This window comes from Uranotaenia lowii, chromosome 3 (assembly GCF_029784155.1).
Source record: "Uranotaenia lowii strain MFRU-FL chromosome 3, ASM2978415v1, whole genome shotgun sequence".
NCBI classification, from domain to species: Eukaryota; Metazoa; Arthropoda; class Insecta; order Diptera; family Culicidae; genus Uranotaenia; species Uranotaenia lowii.
Genome location: NC_073693.1, coordinates 144,039,555 through 144,063,467, shown reverse-complemented (window position 1 = coordinate 144,063,467; position 23,913 = coordinate 144,039,555). Strand labels below are relative to the sequence as shown.

The 23,913-nt window shown below is 32.6% G+C and overlaps 1 protein-coding gene across 9 annotated transcripts in view; it reads left to right on the top strand.

Moving 5' to 3' along the window:
* Positions 1 to 23,913, top strand: part of LOC129751837 (protein alan shepard) — an 873,165-nt gene that overhangs the window by 12,354 nt on the left and 836,898 nt on the right. For all 9 annotated transcript variants that reach the window (XM_055747580.1, XM_055747579.1, XM_055747578.1 and 6 more), the window contains exon 2: positions 1,335 to 1,636. The gene's annotated coding sequence lies outside the window, so the exon portion shown is untranslated. The remainder of the gene's footprint in view (positions 1 to 1,334; positions 1,637 to 23,913) is intronic.

The window sequence follows — 23,913 nt, the reverse complement described above, 5'->3', positions numbered from 1 at the left end:
CCTATAATTCGCTTTGGACGAATCTTTCTATCCTAGGCTGGGGCCTTGTGAATTTTACTATGCTCCTTTTGGAGAACATTTGAAGCAAAATATAAATTGCATTTCTTGCATGTACGCTCCTTGATACGCTTGAAAACAGTCGGGCAGTAGGAGCCAAAAGCTACATGTTCAGATTAGATTGAATTAGGAATAATTTTGCTCAATTTTGTTTTTTTTTTGATATTTAATTAAAGCTACGTAGCTTTACTTGAACTCCTACCCCCCCTCTCGTCACACATCGTCACACAAAGTCAAACTCCCCTTTCCCCCTTAAATGCTACGTCATTTATGGATGTTCCCTTACTTAACCTTCAGGTTTTACATAGAAAATTTACAGAACATTATAATTGTTCATATATCATTATAGCTCAGCAAAACGTTAATCATTTCCAAATATTTGACTGATCGTGCCAAGGTCGAAAATACTTTTTACATGTTCACTAGGTAGGCATATGAACCTGGTTGTATTACTTTTCGAAAATCGTCCTACAGATGCTTTAATTGTTAAAAAGTTGCTTATCCTGGATCAATTATTTCAAAAAAAAACTTTTAAAAAATAAAATAATACTTACCAAACCATTGATTGGCATCTTTTACAAGAAAACATGTTCAGTTTCAAATGATACAACCTTTGGCAGTTTAGCTGAACAAACCCGCCATTAAGAGGAGAAGAAGAAGAAGATGAATTTCAAATGGTCTTTAACAGCAATAACTGTTGAAACTGTTATGTCACATGTCTCATTTTTGTAAGATCACATTTTTGAGATCAACCATGCGTTAGGTCGTAGGTTGTTAGCATTGCAGGGTAAAAGGGTTCTAATTTCATCAAAGCACACTCTCTGGAGCCACCATTTTTAACAGATGTTTGACAAATGCATTTTTTGTATTGATTCGTTGCCCCTTTTTTAATTTCTGCTTCAGTGAAAGCTGAAACATATATTAGAAAACGGATGATTTAAAGTTAGAATAAACAAAAAATCATAGTTCGTTAGGTTACAGTTAAAATAATAAATTAAATTGTTTGGTAGGTAACTGTAACCTAACGAAATATGAGGTTTATATTTAGAAACCAACAAACCAACTTTTCGTTGCTCCGGCATCACTGACTGGCATCTGTCTTGCGCTGTCAAATTCCTAGCGAATGGGTAGGCGTCTAACTGAGAGCTATTGTTGTGAATGGGGCGAGCAAAAGATAAGCAGCGAAGCAGCGAGCAGCACTCAACCGATGCAAAAACATAAACAACCGGTAGCTTAGCTTATCGCGTTTGAATTTTTGTTTTCTGCTGTTGTTGTAGGAGGTGCACCACAAAACGTCTCTAGTAAGCAAAGAGACTCGGAGAATTACACCGACCGAGTGTCTGAGTGACTGATTTTGGGTACCTAGAAGTGCTGAGTGAAAATTTGTGGACTTCCATAGCCGTTCCTTGAGAGCGCTTCCAATTACAATCACACGTCTTTGGGAAATTCATTTTTTTACCGAAGATTCATCAAAGCTATCGTTACATCTTAGACTGATTAGTGCCTTTTGAACTTTTTTGAACGAAGAAAACAAATCAGAGACATCAGCATCGGGCAACAAACTTCAGGGTGAAAGTTGGTAAGTATGATTTTTGATCAGGTAACATCTTGAATGAAATTTATTCGATGAATTAATAAATCTGAATTTTTAGTTTGAATTCTGAATTCTGAGTTCTAAATTTAAATCCAGAATCTGAATTCTGAATCTATATTATGAATCTGAATTCTGAATCTGAATTCTGAATCTGAATTCTGAATCTGAATTCTGAATCTGAATTCTGAATCTGAATTCTGAATCTGAATTCTGAATCTGAATTCTGAATCTGAATTCTGAATCTGAATTCTGAATCTGGATTCTGAATCTGAATTCTGAATCTGAATTCTGAATCTGAATTCTGAATCTGAATTCTGAATCTGAATTCTGAATCTGAATTCTGAATCTGAATTCTGAATCTGAATTCTGAATCTGAATTCTGAATCTGAATTCTGAATCTGAATTCTGAATCTGGATTCTGAATCTGAATTCTGAATCTGAATTCTGAATCTGAATTCTGAATCTGAATTCTGAATCTGAATTCTGAATCTGAATTCTGAATCTGAATTCTGAATCTGAATTCTGAATCTGAATTCTGAATCTGAATTCTGAATCTGAATTCTGAATCTGAATTCTGAATCTGAATTCTGAATCTGAATTCTGAATCTGAATTCTGAATCTGAATTCTGAATCTGAATTCTGAATCTGAATTCTGAATCTGAATTTTGAATCTGAATTCTGAATCTGAATTCTGAATCTGAATTCTGAATCTGAATTCTGAATCTGAATTCTGAATCTGAATTCTGAATCTGAATTCTGAATCTGAATTCTGAATCTGAATTCTGAATCTGAATTCTGAATCTGAATTCTGAATCTGAATTCTGAATCTGAATTCTGAATCTGAATTCTGAATCTGAATTCTGAATCTGAATTCTGAATCTGAATTCTGAATCTGAATTCTGAATCTGAATTCTGAATCTGAATTCTGAATCTGAATTCTGAATCGGAATTCTGAATCTGAATTCTGAATCTGAATTCTGAATCTGAATTCTGAATCTGAATTCTGAATCTGAATTCTGAATCTGAATTCTGAATCTGAATTCTGAATCTGAATTCTGAATCTGAATTCTGAATCTGAATTTTGGATTGACTCTCAAGAAATCTTTATACTTCAATCTGTTTTTAGGCAAAAAATCTTAACACTGTTTAAAATTTTTTTTTATACTGAAATTGCATTCAGCTTCAAAACTTTCCATCTTATTGTCAAATGTTGAAAACCGGAAACTTGAATTGCCCATTTTCTGCCATAAAACCGATTATGAGCTTCCGTTTTGTGAGCCGGGTTTCTGGTCGACAATTCTCACCGTGACAGTTTGCGTCACCTGCAGTCGTCTACAACAACAACAACGAAAACAAAAAGTCTATTTTCATTAGTCGGTCTTTATTTTGGGGTCGGCACAAAAGAGGCTGTGCACGAATGGATTGTTTTCCAGCAGTTTTGTATTTTTTATTCAGCTCTTTGTCGACCTTTTTTTCGCTGCTACTGTTTTCCCAATGACGCCGTGTTCAATTTGCATCGGAATGCAATAAATAATTTAACGGAGTTTTGTTTCTCGCTTTTATTGCAGTTGCTGTAGCCCATTTTTGTGCAGTTTTTTTTGTTTTGCATTTTGGTTATGGGTTTTGCTCAGACGTAAGCTTGGAAACTCAATTGATTTTTCTTTTCGTTAAAGTGATGCAACTTGTCATTTAAAATGTATATTTTTTCGCTCATCTTATGGTAATTTCTTAAATTTTAAAAAAATTTCAAAACCGGACTGTTTGTTATGTTCACATGGTAAAGTTAGCAACAACCCACTACCAGCAACATGTAAACTTTATTGGTGTTCATTACGCAATTTAAACTTGATTTTTCATTAGGAAGGTTAATTAATAATGAAAATAAATAGAGGAAAGTGTGCAATTGCAAAACACCAACCCGGCTCAGTTGGCAAATCAGTTCCTTCCTTAGCCGATGTCCGTAAGTTCGAGCTCAAGAGTTAACATCGAACACACTTGTACCATGAGGATGAGTTTTTCAATAACTCTCCGCCAACTGCAACGTTGATATAAAGTCGCGAATGCCATGAAGATGGCAAAACGACTATAATCGAAACAAAAAAAATGGGTGCCTTTGGTTTGCACACTCTCTAGATAAATTTGTTAAGCCAAAGATTTTTCAAAGAAGGGTTAAACCTCGGCCAAGATTTTTTTTTTGAATCATTTTTAATTTTAATCAACCCTTTAATGCCTAGTGTTCATAGAATCCAAATATCTTAGAAAAGTGTATGTATTTTAGATTAGTACCCATAACCACAACAAATATACTAGAGTATCAAAGGAGCTGACACATATAATTTATGATGATAATATTATTATTAGTTAAATTAGGGACATTTTACCATGAGTATGACATTCGTGTCCGAATTTATAATGAAATTTTTGTTTATATTATAGTCTTTTTACCATCTTTATGGCATTCGCGACTTGATATCAACGTTACAATTGGCGGACAGTCATTGAACAACTTATCCAGAACAGATGTGTTCGATGTTAACTATTGGGCTGGAACTCGTGGACATCGGCTCAGGAGGCAACTGACTTGCCAACTGAGCTATATCACAAATCCAATTTTAAATGGTGATTTTACACTTTTGTATGAGAGGTTTGAATATATGTGCAAAAAATATTACAAAAATCAAATGTTATAATTTTTATAAACTTGTTTTGGAAGAATTCTTTGACATATTTCCTAAGTTTTTATCAAAACTTTTAGTCTCAGTCAACTTCATACATCTTCCTTGTAAATAATTCAAAAAAATATTATTGGACTTTGATGTAATAACTCTCGTAAGACTCAAAACAACAATTTCAAACCTGTTGAGTTGTGTTTCTCGAGTTAAAATAAAAATAAACCATTTTTTTTAATCATGCACTGAAGTTTGTAATAAAACCAGACCTAATTGTCTTAAGTTTAGAACCTATTTTAGACTTAAACTAGAGCTTAGCATTAATGATGTCACGCAAAATTTGGAAAAGATTTACCCCCCCCCCTCCCCCCTCCGTCACATATTGTCACAAATTCCGTAACCCCCTTTTGTATTACGTCACGTTTTCCTAACCCCTCCTCCCCCTGGAGTAAAATTTTCAACTCTTAGAAATTTGATTAAAAATTTTGCTTTTTTTAAATTCATCAGTTTTATTCAAAGAATTGAAAAAAAGGTTAACAACTTTTAACAAGCCTTCAATCATTGCTTAAAACACATTTCAATTATGAGTCCAAGGCTTATGTTGATGACTTTCCATATCAACGACCAAATCTAGTCTATCCAACCATCAAAATCTAGTTCCTCTTTTTCAATTCATTCGCAATCCAAATCTTCTCCACAGGTTAGAATAGCCAAGCAATCCTGTTCACATCTTGCCACAATTTAAGTGGGAAGGACTTTCCTTAGTGTTGCAGTGAAAGTGTTCTTCTTATGCTAATTAAATTTACCAAAAGTGATTACGTGAGTATTATTATTCATTAAATGAATGGTGCGAGTGTAGTTTTATTGAATTTAGGATAAAATTATTTGTTATTGTTTTGCTGTGTTTTTTTTTTGTAATGATAAGTGATGTCACGCTAAAGCTGAGGCTCCCTCCCCCCCCATGTCACAAATTGTCACAAAAATCGAAACCCCCTCTCCCCCCCTAACGCGTGACATCATTTATGGACGGCCCCTTAATAAAACAATCATTGTTTACAATCTATACTCTCGTACAAGCGATTTTCTTAGTTCCAATACCATATTGGAACGCGTTCCATTTGAATCATCGTTGCGTTTAGAAACTCCATGCTTTAGCACCTAAAGGCCTTCCAACTTTGAAGTTCCATTACAAGTTTGAACGGCCTTCTGTTCAGCTCACGAGTAATCGTTGAATGAGAAAATACAAAAATATCTATCCTCTCCTCTCTTATTTCGGTCACCACCACCAGCCCTATTTTGATTCTCTGCTGCCCTCCATGTGGTGCTGCCAGTTTCTTGGAATCCATTTTATCCCCCCCTCCTAATCAATGCATTTTGAGTGTGATACGCTTTGAACATAAGGCGAGAAAGAGTTTTATGAATAAACCAACTAAAAAAAAAAATTAAAAATTTATACAAGGTTTTGATACTTTTTGATGTAATATTTTGAATTTTAAATATAATACGTAAGGAAGCTCAAAACAAAAAGTTGGGTTGTTTTTGTTACTTCTTTAAATGAACCTTAGAAGTCAAACAAATTTAAGCTTTTATAATAGTTTCATAATGATTAGAAAGTTGAATAAGAGATTTTTTTTGTATGCCCCCATCATTTTTGTAAAATGCCACTACCCTTAAATAACTGGTTGAATAGAATTTTTTTTTTTTAAATATATCTTTATTAGTACCAATTCATCATTACATTTATATTACATTAATACATTAAATTAGGTGTTCAGTTCAATAATGAACTTTCAGAGCCCTATAGTTCAATAATCACTAAAATTTATTTATTCGACTTAAATTTGCTGAGCACAATCAAGCATTTTTATAAAGGAGAACATCCTGTAGTGAAAAAAAAAATATTTTAAACTAAAAACTAAAGCTATCCTAAAATTAAACTAACTGTAGAGAGAGCGAATCTCTGCGATGGAAGACTGCATCGATTTGCCTCTGAAGTTGGAGATGATTTTGTTGGCCATCTCTTCGATAGATTCAATGCCTGCAATCCGATGAAGATCTTCGGTGCTGTGCCAAGGTGGAAGCCGCAAAATCATTTTCAGAACCTTGTTCTGAATCCTTTGGATGGCTTTTTTCCTCGTCGCGCAGCAGCTAGACCAAATCGGAACTGCATACATTATCACTGGTCGGAAGACTTACTTGTAAATAAGCATCTTATTCTTCAGGCAAAGTTGGGATTTCCTGTTGATGAGAGAATAAAGAGATTTAGTGTATTTATTACATTTAGATTGAATATCTTCAATGTGATTCTTAAAAGAAAGATTCCGATCAAGTGTGAGTCCCAAGTACTTCACGTGATCAGACCATTCTAAAGAAACCCCATTAAAAGTTATGGAATGATTTTCATTAGGTTTTAAAAAATTTGCTCTTGGCTTATGGGGAAATAAAATAAGTTGAGTTTTGGAAGCGTTAGGAGAAATTTTCCACATTTTCAAGTAATTCAAAAAGGAATTTAAATTTTGTTGCAATCTACTGCGTACCACCCGTAAATTTCGACCTTTGGCTGAAAGCAAAGTATCGTCAGCAAATAATCTTCTACCTTTTCCTTCTGGGACATCAGGAAGATCAGAAGTAAAAATATTGTATAAAATAGGCCCAAGTATACTACCCTGAGGGACACCAGCTCTAATGGGTATCCTTTCAGAGCATGAATTTTGATAGCTTACTTGCAAAGTTCGGCTAGTCAAATAATTTTGAATAATTTTGGTGAGATATACAGGAAAATCAAAACGAGCAAATTTAGCTACTAAACCTTTGTGCCAAACACTGTCAAAAGCTTTTTCAATATCAAGAAGAGCAACACCAGTTGAATAACCTTCAGATTTGCTAGCGTTAATCATATTAGTTACACTCAAAAGTTGATGTGTAGTAGAATGTCCATGACTAAAACCAAGTTGTTCATCAGGGAAAATAGAATTCTGATTAATCTGAATCATCATTCTATTCAAAATAACTCTCTCAAATAGTTTACTTAAAGAAGGAAGCAAACTAATTGGTCGATAACTTGAAGGCTCTGAAGCACTTTTTCCAGGTTTCAAAATTGGAGTTACTTTGGCATTTTTCCATTTATTGGGAAAATAAGCCAAGTGAAAACATTTATTGAAGATTTTAACTAAAAAATTTAAAGTGCTTTCAGGCAACTTTTTAATAAGAATATAGAAAATCCCATCTTCCCCCGGGGCTTTCATATTTTTAAATTTTTTGAAAATCAATTTAAGTTCATCAATATTTGTCTCACAAGAACTTTCAAAAACAATTTGCTTAGAAAGAATATCATCAAATTCTAGGGAAATTTGAGCATCAATTGGACTTACAACGTTTAAATTAAAATCATGAGCAGACTCAAATTGTTGGGCTAATTTTTGAGCTTTTTCTGAATTAGTTAAAAGAAGTTTATCCCCATCTTTCAAAGAAGGAATTGGCTTCTGGGGCTTTTTTAGAATTTTAGTTAATTTCCAAAATGGCTTTGAGTAGGGTTTTATGTCCTCTACTGCTTTAGCAAAATTTTCATTACGAATGAAATTTAAACGACGTTTGATCTCTTTTTGAAGGTCGCAATAAATTAATTTCAAATAAGGATCCCTAGTTCGTTTAAATTGGCGCCGACGAATGTTTTTCAGTCGTATCAAAAACTGAAGATCATCATCAATTAAAGGTTGATTAAATTTATGTTTAACTTTAGGTATTGAAGCGGCTCTAGCATTGACTATTGAAGTTGTCAAATTTTCTACAGCCTAATCAATATCTTCTATTGAATTTAATGGAACGTTTACATCTAAATTACGTTCAATAAAATTCATATATCGCTCCCAGTTAGCCTTTTGAAAATTAAAAGTTGATTTTAAAGGGTTTTCAATGGGACTTTGGGATAAATAAAATGTTACTGGAAGGTGGTCTGAATCGAGGTCCGCATGAGTAACTAATTGACTACAATGCTCGCTTAAATCCGTTAGAACCAAATCAATTGTGGAGGGATTTCTAATTGAAGAAAAACAAGTATGCCCATTAGGATATTCAACAGTATAATAACCTGCAGAGCAGTCATTAAACAAAATATTCCCATTTGAATTTGATGAAATATTATTCCAAGATCGATGTTTTGCATTAAAGTCACCAATAATAAAAAATTTAGATTTATTTCTGGTGAGTTTTTGTAAATCTCCCTTCAAAAAATTTTTCTGTTCACCGCTACATTGAAAAGGCAAATATGCGGCAACAATTATAATTTTCCCCATAGAAGTTTCTAATTCAATTCCAATTGTTTCTAAGACTTTTGTATTGAAAGAAGGAAGAAGTCTAAATTTGAGACGACTATTGATGACAATAGCTACACCCCCACCTTGTCGATCAAGTCGATCATTTCGTAAAATTTTAAAGAAAGCATTGCTTTTCAAGTTATTGTCTGGCTTTAAAAAAGTTTCAGTGATGGCAGCAATATGTATGTTTTGAGTTTTCAAAAATATAAAGAATTCATCTTGGTTAGCCAGCAAAGATCTAGCGTTCCAATTCATAATATTTAAACATCTATTTGGATCCATGAGGGAATCGTAAAGTCATAATAATTTTGTTAGCATAATTAAAAGAAGTTTGGAAAGCTTCAAACATTGAATTTGCTTTCAACATAAGTTGCATCATTTCCATTAAATTTTGATGCAAAAATTTTAATTTTTCCTCAGTAATCTCACCCAAATCAACAAAATTGTTTGAATCAGAAGAGGAAGGAGAAGAAAAAGTATTTGAATTTCGGGGATTTTCCCAAGCCTTCGCATGAACGTTGAGACTTGGTTTTTTCCCATTTTTATTAGTTAAACCTGAAGAGGGCAACCCATTTTCAACCACCTCTGAGAACGATAAACAACGAGTCTGTGGCGCAGAATCAGCCCAGGTAACATTAAAATCACTTCGGGTATTACCCAGCCGTGATTCCAATGTAGGCCGAGGCTGACTGCGAACAGGCAGGTTGTTTGCCGGTCTGACGTGTGTAGACGAAAAAGAGGAAGGAGGAGAAGAAACTTTTCTGGAAACTTTTGGGTTTTTCCTAGAAGCAACAATTTTTGCCCAAACGGGACAATCTAGAGAATTCGAGGAATGATTACCTGCGCAATTCGCACACTTAAAAAATTCTGTTTTTGGCTTATCACCACCAAAAAGGCATTTAGATTTTTCATGATCGAATGAGCCGCAAAACATGCATCTGGCATTCATTCTACAATTTTTAGTGCCATGACAAAAAGCTTGACAACGACGACATTGCGTAATATTTTGTAAAAAATTGGTATGGGATTTACGAAAAGGTTCAAATTTTACTCGACAATGGAACATAAGACGAGCCTTTTCCAAAATTTTCAAATTATTAACCTGATCCTTTTTAAAATGGATCAAATAAAGTTCAGGAGCAAAACCAACACTACTGGTATTGTTCGTGTTGGTTCTTTTCCTCATTTGAATTACTTGAATTGGAGAAAAACCTAACAAAGAATTTAATTCATTTGTGATCTCATCCGGTGTCTGATCGCCGGTGAGACCACGAAGTACAACTTTAAAAGGACGATCACCTCTAGTGTCGTACGTAAAAAATTAGTGTTTTTTATTATTCAAATAATTTAAAATTTTTTGAAAATCATTAAAAGATTCCGCCAATATACGAGCAGTTCCCCTTCGACCGATCTGAAAAGAAATCTTCACATCCTTGACGGAAGTGACGATTTCTTTTCGAAAGGTATTGAAGTCAGGAATCGTGACCGTTATTGGTGGAATCTTTTCGTTTTTAAGAGTATAAGAAGAAGAAGGTTTCTTAGTACTCTTATCAGAATTAAATATGAATATTTCCTCATCACCGATGTTATGAAGGACACCGAATGAATTGGAAATTTCAACTTTTTTGGCAGATGGCCCTGGATTAGGTTCAGCAATCCGTTTTCTTCCGGCCCTTGAGCCGACCGAAGACTTCCCCATGCTGGAAAGAAAAGAGAAAATATGAATAAAAGAAAATGAAAATAATTTTAGCACTGAAAAGTGCTGATTGAAATACAGGTAAGGAAAAAATAAATAATGTAAAATGTTCCTGCAGGTACACAGCAACAATACGATGCTCCGGCGTACGTGTTGACGGCTCAACGGTACAGATGAAAGTGATGAAACAAAATAGTTAAATTTATAAATAATACTGTGTGAGTGGTTAAATAGAATAAATATATGATTTACGAGGCATACAAAAACACTCTCTTATTCCTCTTTCCAATCATTATGAAACCATCTTATAAGCTTAAATTTGTTTATCTTCTAAGGTTCATTTGAATGAGAAGCAAAAACCACCCAACTTTTTGGTTTGAGCTTCTTATTTTTAAAAGTCAAAATATGATATCAAAAAGTATGAAAACCGTGTATGAATTTTTAAATTTTTTTGATTTGATTCATTCATAATTTTTTTCTTGCCTTATGTTCAAAGCGTATTACCCTCGAAATGCATCGATTAGATTTGTTGTCTTGACAGCCATTTCGTCAAACGGCCGTACGCGCACTTCATCCGATAGGCACATTCAGGAAACCTTTCCCCTATATTTGTAAATAAGAATTTATCATTTTTCCAATAAAACACTTCAAACTTTATTGATTCCCGCAATAAAATACTTTTGACTTCATTAATTTTCGAAAAAGTTGAAGGGGAGAGGGTTGACAAAAGAAAATTTTGAAATTTTTGCGGCCTTATTAAATTGAAATTAAGGTTATTTACTCCGGCAGGAAAATGCTAAACTTATTGTAAAAAAAATAATGAAGATTAAAGATTTATTCTGTTTTTATTCTGTTTTTCTTCCAAGCTCACTCGAGCCACTTATAAGTCATGATTTTATCAAAATTCCTTTTTAAGATGTTTAATATTTGTAGGTGTATAGGCACGGTGCTTTTATGGAAGATGTTTAAAAGAAAAAATACAGTAACTCTAATTTTTTCAGAAATGAAAAATTTAGCCTTTTCTGAATCATTTTCAGGCAAAATTAAAATATTTTGTCGGTGAGTCCTCATACATTTTGTTTTTTTTTAAGATTTGTAGTCCATATTTAGAAATTATTACCTGTAAATTTATTCCAATGCAATAGAATAGTAACTTTTTTCATGTAAAACTTATTTTTTTATTTTTACTGAAATATTTTGTCATTCTGAAACAATAAAAAATTTCAACGCCTGGAAAGATAAGTTATTTGGACTTCCTGAAAAACTTCTTTTTATATGAACATTTTATTTTAAATTTTATTATTTGGAATATCCTTGTTATTATTGGTGTTATCCAAATGTAACATGAATTTATATTTATGTGTGTATCTTGGAGAACTAATTCTGGTTAAAAAAATGTTATGATACATGAATAAGAACAGTCCAACACAATTTGATTGGTTTCCAACAAAATACTAAAAATATTTTTTTTTTAAATTGTTCTTTGCAATATTTCCACAATATTTGCAGGCTCTGATGCATATGGGTACGCACTTTTGAAAAAAAAAAAATTTTTTGATGATGTCACTCGTTTACGGCATTTTTAAAGTAAATTTAAAGATAAATATTAGATTTAAACATATCTAAGAAGACCAGTTTTCAATAAAAATTTGTTAAAAGTTAAAGTACTTGCACTGAAATCTGCTTAACTAGCTACATAACATCTGTTTTAAATTTCTTTTTCTCATATTGATGATGATTAAATTTTCTATTAATCATTTGAACTTCACTGTTGCTTAAGAATTGAAGTACTGCTGATATTTTCAAATTCATGATCAACAAAACGATGTAAACGATTTTTTTTTCTAAAGAAATTTCTATTTTATCGACGGTTTTGGACCTGATTTATGCGTTTTATTTTTTTTTTTGTTTTTATGAATTTCTATGGTTTATTCAAATCAATGATTTCTATACTTTTTGCCATAATTGGTATACAATTGTAGAAGTTATGATTGTTGTACTGTAACATAAATGCTTCATTATGGTTCTATTTAATAATAAAGAGACCTTCAGTGTACAGTAGAATAATTAAAATAAATAAGGGATGAACAAAATATGATGAATCCGACGCGCTGCAGTCTAGTTTGCTATCGATAATCTGCAATTCACTTTTGCCAACAATACTGATAAGTTTTGTACATGTAAGATCGACAAAAACATTGAAATGCATTTTTTAGAAAAATTACAAATTTATCACAGTTTTAGACTAGATTCTTCCATTAAATAAATTTATTTCAAAAAACTGTAAAATTTTATTTAAAACAATGAATTTAAGAGATGATTCAAATAATATTGTGGGTTGGAAATCGTGGAAGCTAAGATTATTTAATCTTAACAGTAATGCTAGCTCTTTGAATAAAATGGAAGAATCGCAGAGTGTAGCAGGGTTACAAAACTTGGGCTAGAAAATAATAAAAATAAAAAGGCTTATAATGATAATTGTATCAAAAGACAGAAGCAAGCAAAATTTAAGCTAGATTGAACTGCTGTAGCGATTTGCATTGAGTCTGAAGTGCGATTGGAATTTTGAGACATTTAACTCAGGAGAAGTATAAAAACGGATTTCTCATCAAAGATATCTTTTAACGTATCGTTAACTTTCCAAAATTCATTATCGTAATATTGTTTTCAAAGCTTAAATTAAGGCAAACGTTTCTACTCCTGAGCGCATTACGATAAGAGTTATCATAAAAAAGTTATAGCGCTTCCTAGTGTTTACTAATTTTCTTAATCATTGAGCTTTTTTTCAATAAATTTTCCTCCAGTGTTGCCACATTCAAAAAATCTAAAAATTATGGATTCAAATGGATTCATATTATTTCAGATAATTCTAATAATTTCAGATAATTTAACCCTCTGACTAACAGGATTTGCCAGCCAATTTTAATTTTTTTTTTTTTTGGATACGAAGATACTTTTTAAGCATTTTTTATGTTTAAACAGCTCTGTAACTAGTTTAAAAAAAATTTGAAAATTTTTAAAAATTTTTAATGACATTGTTGAGTTTAATTTAAAGGTATTAAAAGTTTAAACTAAGAAAATTAGCTCCTCTGAAATTATAAAACACTAAAAATATATTTATTTTTCAAAGATTTCAAATAGAAAATTTTCAAAAAAATATTTTGTATGGGGGGTCACCGACAAAATATTTTAATTTTCGGTGAAAATGAACCGGAAGAAGCTCTACTTTCTACCCATGCAAAAATTAGCGTTACTGTATTTTTTTTCTTTAAGTCCTTCTACGAAACACACCGTGTAGGCACTAAAGCCGTGCGGCCGTGGTCGTTCTAGCGGTTCAACCCTATGGAGTTTAATCTAATAGTCGAAAATTTCTTGATCCCAAAAGCTGTCAAAAAATTAGTGTGAACGAAAATGTCATAAATTGGCTCGCCTCCGGCGGAATTTTGTCTAAACCCACTCTAGGTCAAAGACATTTTATTTTACAACACGATAAAACCTTCACGAATTGAACCTTTTCTGCAAGTATAGAACTGCAATTCCATAAACCTTTTGCATGGCAACTCAAATCTTAAGACACAAAAAACCTACCTAAGAATGGGGTAATTCGGCAGTGTGGACTGTATTTTAGGCTTAGGAAAAATCCAAACTTTCGGATTCGTAGAATGAAGAAGAACACAAACTTTACTTAAACAGTTCTCTATATTAATCTTTACACGTCTTTAATCGATAGTATATAACACGCGCGGAATCCTCAATTCAACTGACTGGCTGTATCTGTACGCGTATCGAACCTTCTGGAATTTTCCGGGAACGCAAGTTTATTAATAGATAGATGATTCTGGAACCTTCTAACAGTATGAATTGTGTGGAACCAAACAGAATATCCAGAACGTTCGAAAGCACGTGGGGTAACAATACTAGAACTTCTAGAATATTCTAGAAGTAAATAATTCTTCAAGCTCATGACAATTGGCTTGAACATGGGGTTTAATGAGGAAATGCAACTTAATAAGTTCAAAATTTGAAACCAACCATTAAAACTTCAAAATTCCTGCATCGAATATAAATTTTCCAAATCAACAAGTTGGAAGCAATGTTACAGGTGTTCAATACTCACGAAAATAAATCTATCTATAGGGTGAGTGCTCCTACTTTGGACCTAGAGCCTACTTTAGTCCTAAATTGCCGAAAATTCTAAATAATTCTTTTTGCTGGCATAAAATTAATATATTCCTATGCACACAATGAACTCTTATTCTTCCTGAACCCTACCATACCGTTTTTTGACATTAAAAGTCTTTCTGATAAAATTGTCAACGTTTTTGAAAATGTACCTTCTCATCAGTAGTAAATCCGACAGCTCATTTAGTGGGGCGCGTTTAAAGAAATTAGAGTGTTTAAGGAATAATCACGGTTCTTTACTGTCCATGCCAAAGTTTAGAAGAAAATTACTTTCATTGTGAAGAATATGAACCATCCTACATATTTCTCCTAAATTTCATGAAAATCAATGGAAAACTCGGAAAATTTGCTAAGGGTCCAAATATAGGAAACTATCAACTTTGATGTTCCATGTTTAGACCTAACATCACCAAAACTTTGTATCAACACCAACAAATCAACAAAGGTGCGAATTTTTGATTGACGCATAATTCTGAACCAATATTGAATATTCCTAACAGTTTTTGCCAGCTTTACGGATATAAACTACAAGTAGGTAGACACAAACAAGTTTCAGCTATCGTTCTGCTGATAGAGCTGACGGGGAATGAAAGTGTTTGTGATATTCATAACAGAAATTTTAGTTTTTTTAAATGTTAAAAAGCTGTAATACTTTTTTAATGCTATTAATTGATTGAAGATTACATTTTCAATGAATTGGTTTATTCATTTTCGCAAAATCATACTTTTATAAGAATATAAGTTCTAGGTCCATTAAAAGGAACAGGTCCAGTACCAAAATAGGAACAGTAGGTTCAATGTTGGAACTTTGGATCATCCATATCTTTGCAAATCTCTCAATAACGGCGTAACCTATGTTGAAAATTTTCATTGAAACTTTCAGAAAAGATCATGACTTATAAATGAATTTCCTAAAGGAAATAAATTTTCCGTCCATTTTTGAGAAAATCATGATTATTTAAAAACCACCGCTTAAAGGGTCCAAAGTAGGGCAACTAACCCTATATATAAAAAGTAATTTCCGTTTGTTTGTTTGTATGTTTGTCTTCAATAGGCTCAGCTGCCTTAAGAGCTAGAGAGCTGAAATTTGGCATGGATGCTCATTAGGACCAGGAATGATGAAAAATGGTTTTAGATTTTCGGATGACCCCTTTTGAAGGGGGTCGCCCATACAACAACGGTTTTATTCCCACGAACCAAAAGTCATGGCACCCATTTTTGAACCGACTTTCGTTTCCGTTCGTTTCGTTGGCGGGATTATTTTCACCATCACCATAGGCAGGCTATTAGAAACGACTATCCAGAGCTCACATGTACTGGATAGCAAATCAAAGCTTGCTCAGCATTAAAAATTTGAAAGTGAAAATTTTGGCGGGTGTTTTTTGTTCCTTCTACTGTTCAAAGCACATGCTACCGGTACGAGATATTTGGATGCAATTATAAGCCTACATTTTGATTGGAAAATAAAACTAGCCTGTAGGAATATATTGACTTGAATAGTAGTGGCTTTCAAAGTGCTCTTTACCGCCGCTGGGGGGCTTTGAGGATCAACGATTTTTATATTTTTGGAATTCCTCATAGAGAAAGAATTTTTTTTTAGATTCAGAGTTATAAGTTCAAGGCTGTGATTTTAACGCTCCAATTGGAATGTTAATGGGGGATTAGAAAATTGATAAGATAATTAAATTTGAGGTTTTGAGTTTTATACAATTTGATTTCACTGGCCAATTTCTAACTTTTGAGTTATCATTGATCTATTAATGGGATGTTTGTGTCCATGAAAAAAACAGAACTAAAAAAAACCTTTTTCATAATTTAAAAATGGTGTTTTCGGGATGATTTGCTTTCGATAACTTCTAAAAGCTATTAGTTGAACTTTCAACATTTAAGGTAAACTAATAATAAAGCAGGGCGAAATTGAAAAGCGAAAAAATACTCACATGCAATTGAAAACATGCAAAGTGAGTTTTCAACATGCTTCAACAAAGTTCGGAGGTTTCTAATTAAATGAAACTTAAATATACCATTTTACAGGGAGATCATCCATATTGAAAAGTGGGATAATCTTCAACAGATATTTTCATTAGATAAGGGATGGAAATAATAAAAAAGCAGTTTAATCTTTTGAAGATAAAACTATTCAGCCAAATCTATTCAAGCTTCCTAAAAAATGATGGTTGTAAAAAATGTTTTTCATGAAAGGATGAAGGATTGGGATGAAAATTTGTACACGAGAGTTTTGAGGCAATCAATTCCAGGTATTGAATTTAGTGTAAGGGGCCGGCAAAAGGTGGGCGTCCATATTAACGTTTCAATATTGTTGCAATATCGTCGTTACCATACATGCATCGGATTGGGATGAAAATTGGCACACGGTAGTTTTCAGGGACGGACAATCGATTATAGATGTCATATGTTTTGCCAGGGGTCTACGACAGGAGTCGTCCATTAGTTTTTTACTGCTTTAAGCAATATTGACGTTACTATGCTATAGATTTCTTTGAAAGTTTGCGCACGGGAGTTTTGAGGGAAGGAAATTAATTCCAGATATCAAAGATTGTATAAGAGGCCACCGAAAGGGGTTTAACTTTTTGGCAATAATTGCGTTGTTTTGAAACTGTCGAGTCGAAATTCATACACGGGGGTTTTTTGGCACGTTCAATTGATTTCTGATTTAAAATTTAGTAGCATACGACAGAAAAGTGATCGTCCAATATTTTTGCAATAATAACAACAATGATTTCGGAAGTGCATCTGGAAAATGCTTGACAATTGGCGTATTCATACAACAAGTTGAAAGCGAAACGGAGTTCGTATGGGATCAGCTAGTCTTGATTATAAATAAATCGTGTATGCCATTACAAATTTAATGCTAATACCAAGAAATCGATTCAGCTTCAATTATTTTTTTTGTTTTTTTCGATTCTCAACTTCACATTCAAAACGGTTTCGATAAATTACACAAGGTCACAAAATTCACATTTTTTTTCAAGTCGCAAAGAATTCAGCTTTCATCAGCTTTTACTTTTTAAATGACTTTTGAAAGTAAGTAAAAATCATTATAGAAATTTCTTCATTTTGCAACCAATTACCAACTTGCCTGAAGACCGTAACTTTTGGGGAAAAAAACTATAGATGATTTCTTTTTATTTCATTGGCCCAATGGAAATTTTAACGATTTTTTACGAGTTTTTAACCAATCTAAAATCGTTTTGAAGGATTTAACAAAATTGAAAAACAATTTTTTTTCCAAACTTTCTTCAGTAATGTCAGTTCTGCAAGTGATGATATCTGTTTTAAATTTTTAAAAACTGTAGAATTTAACTTTTAAAAATAATTTTTCATTATCTTCGTCTAAATATTATTCTTTAATTAAGACCGGAACAAATTTCAAATCTTTCTTTTGTCACTCTGAGTTGGAACATTGCGAGGGGGAGGGGAGCAATAAAAAATAATGCGAAAAACAAATAAGTTGGAATAAATTGCACAACAGATTGTATGCAAAAAAGTTACATACTATATTATTGCACAAAACCTAGAAATAAAGTAATTTTTCATCGAAAAATTCAATAAAATCAAGAATACACATGGTGAAATTACTTCCATCTTCCAAAATTTCTTTTTTGGTCTTGTAATCTTTCGGATACTTGAATTTTTTATCAAAATTTCATGGAATACTTAAAACTTTATTTATTTCCCCCTTCGGGTTTTTTGGAAATTCCGAAGGGGAGGGGTTGGGAGGTTAAAGAAGAAATTAATATTTGTTCCAGCCTAAATGAAGTATAATAAACAATTTTAGAATCAATTTTTAATTTCATGTAGATATGTAAGTTTATCAGTTGCATATGATTGATTTCAATCAAAACCCAGCAAACATAAAATTACATTAAAATGATAACTCAAGTCATTAAAAACCTTACTGCGAATCTTAATTCCAACTAACGCAAGTAAAAGGTCGTAAAAATCGTTACTCGAAGTCGTATTAAATGGATTAGATTGGATATGATAAAAAGTCCGCCATGTTTGCAGATTTTGAAGACGATTTCGTTCCTTTGCTTTCTCCCACGTGGGTCAAGTGAAAGAACAGCTTTGTTGTTCTCTCAGCGATCAGCAGTGCAACCAAATTGCTAAAAATCAGCAAGAATTTCCCAATAACAGAGGCAGTAAATATTGTCGCTGGCAACGGTTCGTATGCATTGAGAGGGAAAAACTGTGCTCTCTTGCATCCTTTCAGTATGTATGAATATGGTGTCGAATATCGCCCAAATCGTTAACTCTTATCGTTTTGGCCAGAAGTTGAAAATATGAACATACGTATATTGCCTCCACTTTGTTGGGTAAATCCTGTTTTTTCGAGTTTCATACGATCATTCTATAATGTATATGAGACGTGTAACAAAGTTGTTGAGAAATATACCTACAAAAGTGTTTGCTGAGAATTTAACTCATTTTCATCATAAAATTCATTATAACACACATAATAAGGCCGGAACAAATTTCAAATCATTCTTTTGCCACTCGGAGTTGGAACATTGCGAGGGGGAGGACAATTTAAAATAAATAAATTGGAATAAATTGCACGAAATCTTGTATGCAACAATATTGCATACTATATCATTGCATAAAACCTTCAAATCAAGTAATTTTTTATCGAAAAATTCAATAAAATCAAGAATACAAAAGGTGAAATAAGTCTTATCTTTCAAAATTTGGTTTTTTCGTCTTTTAATCTTTCGGATACTTGATTTTTTTTTTCGAAATTTACATAAAATAATTCAAACTTTATTTATTCCCCCCTTCGGGTTTTTGAAAATTTCGAAGGGGGGGGGGGGGGGGGGTGGTTACCTTGAGAAGACATTAAAACTTGTTCCAACCTAATATAACACATGATATCATCAAAACTATAGGTGATAGACTAAATCTGACACACGGTTTATTTGAAGGCGCAAAAATCTACCAAATCAATCATTAAAACATAGGCACAAAAATGCTGTGTCTTTGAGTTACTTTTTAATTTCTATAAATTTTCTGGCAATTTTATTGATTAAATTTACTACTAAAATGTAATAAAAAATGTTAATCTTGATATTTTGTTATGAATTTTATGGAATAGTTTTTTTAGTTTTACCAACATTTTTGTGTTTTGAAAAAATAATCTTCTTGGAAGCCTATAAATCTAAATAACTGACTAGAAATACATCGTTTCTACATTTTGTCCTTTCCAGGATCCAATATTCCAATAAACGGTGACAAAATATTCAGAGCTTTTTATTTTAAACTACAAAACCTGCGCTCGAAAATTAAAAATTAAAGAGGCAAATCGTATATTTCGATAACCAAACTCTTTTAAATAAAATGTACTTTCTGCTAAGATCTAACACCTGGTTGTGATGATAATATAAATCGTATTTCATGTTAAAAAAAATCATAACTTCGAATTATTTTATGCATAGCACGACAAAATTTGTCAATCACGGCTGATCATCGTATAACGGTCGTTTCACGGACTTTTTTGAGAATTGTCGTTCACAAAGGTCGAGTTCAGATGTACATAAATAAGAGTTTCTCTTTTTGTCGTAATAAAATTGTGCAATGGATTTAAATAAGTTAAAGAATATGCATGGGCCGCACATTGCGGGTGCGAATATACGAAAATGAGTTTAAATAACATTCTATACGATATAATCTGTAAAATAAAATACGACTTCTGGTTGTCTGGGAACAAAGGGAGCTTTAAGATGTTTTTCAATCATCCATTCTGAAGCGTTAGACGTTTCTGTAGGTGGGACAAGAATGCACTTCTCCATACCATAATACGGTAGTTTTAGTGAAAGTTAATGAACGCATAATAAAACTTAAAAGGAACATGTTGTGGAAGAAACTATCTCAGTTTCCAAAGATCAGCGCAAAGTAGTTTTTTTTTTAAAGTGTTCAATGTGACGATTCTATGAGAAAATTTCATCTAATTCTTAAATATTTGGAACTACAAACAATCTCAATAGTATTCCCATCTAATGCAGGATCGTATTATGTGAAGAACGAAACAACATGTATCTGGTTTTCGTATAATCAAGTGAAAGCAGGTTTGAACTGAAATATTTTGAAAGCAGTTTTAGGTCATCTTCAATGTGCTGAATTATTATATCAGGTGAAGTTTCATCGGCAAATGGACGTTCTGTGCTTTTTGGTTGAAGGTTACATAAATTATTGACATAAGAGGAGGAGTAATGGCCCGATATAACTTCCTTGTGCTACACCGATATCAATGTTTCTTCAAAGATGTATTAAACATTTTGATTTATAAACTTTTCAATTGCAAATGAAGAAAGCAAATTTAAATTAAGATGATCAAAAGTCGACAACTATTATCATTTTGCGAATTTTTTTTGTCATGGTTCATTTATAACCTGGTTTGAAATTTATTTTACAATTGGGGTTTGATTCCTTTCCGAATCTGGTGTTATATTTTATATTATCTATTTCTGTGCAATGATTCTAATGTCTGAAGTTTTAATTTATTGTTTTATTTGAAATTTTAATTCGAATTTTATTTCTGGTGTTTCTGAATTATTTACTTTAAATTTGTAAACTGGACTGCGAAAAGTTTTTTTCAAGTACCTTCTAGTTCAGAATAAGGATCGTATTTTGAATTTGCATTATTTTAAACCTTGATTCTGAATTGGTTTAGAAATTAAATTGCTTATTTGTTGTGCATTTTTGGTATTGTTATTATTAGCTAAATTTAAATTTCGAACACCGCTACCCAACCCCCCCCCCCCCCTCCCCTGCAAGGACAGGTTCTTCGCACAGGCCTGATAGGCACCCTATTTTCTCCATAGCAAAACTCACGAAAAGTCAGTGAAATGTGAAAACCGTTAGATGATATTAGTAGCAATTTTAACCAATCAAATTGCAAAATTTAACCTTTGTAAATTTGTTGACATTTTGTAAACTACAATATTAAAAGAAAACTATTTTGGAGTTGAGAATAGATTAGCAGCACACCAACTTCGGGGGTGATCTTAAATTCGCAATGATATAACAATACAACTCCTAAGGTATATTCCAATATAATGAGCACTAACTCAAAGCGTTGAAGGACCCTTATTAAATTATCATTTTTAATAATTAATTAAAACAAACTAACTTAGAAATGTCATTATACAACTCTTAAAGCTTTCATGAAGGCGGCTCCTATGCATCATCATTTAACCCAAATATTGTGTATCCTACAGCTGCCCGGTTGATGTAAAACAAAAAAATAACATGCCACAATACCATAAACGTATCCTTCCCTTGCTACTGCAATAATTCTATAGCTGCCAAAAAGGGGTCCTCTGCTGGATGGCAAACTTTCGTCTATTTTCGCCCCGTGAATGGGGTTTGTCCGAGTGTCGAATAAAACAAAAGGTCGTCGTGAATTTCATTTCGCGTGCACCGGAGAGAATTCTCATTTTACTAGGCACCCATTTACCCTACACTGACACAGTAGGGTGTGTCAATTTGACCCATCTTTTTCGAATCTAATAACGCATGGACTTTAAAAGGTTGTCTTTTTTGGTAAAAAAAAATGTGCGATTGGAATGAGATTAAGAAATAAGGGAAAAAATTTTAAAACATTCAAAGCAGAGCAGCTTTTTCTCCTGAAAAGAATTAAGCACCACAAAATAGTGTGTCTTAACAATTTGAACATTTTTATTAAATATACCAAGTTTTTCAATCTTATACTAAAAAAGATATTAGATAAAAACTCAAAATTACTTGTATTAATTTTTAAATGCTCATAATTTTTATGATTTTCATGCTTGATAGTGTCTTCAACAAAGTTTCTTATAAAAGTATGATATGACTTTTGGGAAGAAATCAAGTTTCTAAACTAATTATTTTAAGAAGTATTTTTTTATTTTCCTTCCGGGTGTAAAATCACTTTTTTCAAGAATTTGATAGATCATCAAAAATATGAAAATGTTGTGAAGACATCAAATGTCTATCGTTTACCGTTTGTCCGGAAAAAATTTTGATCGCTTTTTGGGTGCATTTATCCCCGTGTGCGGTGGCTCAAAAAGCCTTTACTAGATTCCTCGGAAAAAAAAACACACAAGATAGGTCTCATTTGGGTTCAAAATTTTCCAGTCAGAACGTGTTTGTCGGAGATATTTAGAATATGTAGGGAAGTTGAGGTTAAAACAGCCATAAGATAGGTCTCATTTGCTTCAAAATATTCTAGTCTGAACAAGCTTTTCCTAAACAATTTCAAAAATTTGGGGTATTGATGGTAAAACGGCTGTAACTCCATTTTCCGATGAGTGCGGTGGCTCAAAAAACCTTCATTTGATTCTTCGGAAAAAATCACTAAAGAAAGGTCTATTTTAGTTCAAAACTTAGGGTAACGGACTTATTTTGGACAGGATACATATTTTGGACCACCTTGTAGCTTTTTTCCAATCTTTCTCTCATAATTCATGTTATTGAACATTTTGAACAAATATAGCAAAAGCTTCTTCTTATGATTCTAATCATATCTAAGGTTCAATTTAAATAAGCTGGTAAGGGATAGAAAATTGAAAATAAAGTTGTGATTTTTCACAGTGGGGCCAAATTCAGCTCATTTCAGGAGGACGTGCCATTATTGGAGTCTATTTTCTAGAAGTTTTCTGCCTAGCTGGGATGAGTTTAACAACTACAAACATGTTCACAGCTATGATAAAACACTTGAAAACTAGTTTGCAAGCTCGAAGAACAAAAAAAATTTTTTTTTGATCGCAATTTGACCCATGTCCAAAATAGGTCCTACTTAATTCATTAGGGACTTATTTTGGACCACCTAGAATAACCTGAGTATTAAACATGCTGTTAAACGTTTATGAACGTAATAAAACGTTATACGGCGATATGAAAAGAATTATGCACACTATTTCAATCGCATGTTATAAATAAAATGTGGAATTTTGGCATTATATTTTTTAATAAACTCGCTAACATCCAAACCTGCCTTTAGAGGGGGGGGGGGGGGGGGTCCACTTCAATTGGCATAAAATCAAGCCAATCATTATTTTCACTTAATTTTTCTGCACTATGCTTTAAATCACGTTAATCTTACAATTTACATTAATGGCAATTGTTTGATAAGCAGTTGTCAAAAGCTACAGCTTAAAGAACCTAAAACATGAAAAAACTGGACATGCACCAATTTTTTATTAAGTCATTATTTTTTATGCTTCATAAAAAATTATTGACAGTTTGGTCTAAAAGTTACAACCATACAGGGTTGATTTTCGAGAGAGGAAAAATATAATTGGTTAAGTAGAAGAGACGAAATTTAAACCCCGTCTAAAGGAGGGGATGGGAAAAGACGTCAACAAATCGACAAATATGTAACTGAGTTTAATATTTGTAAATGTT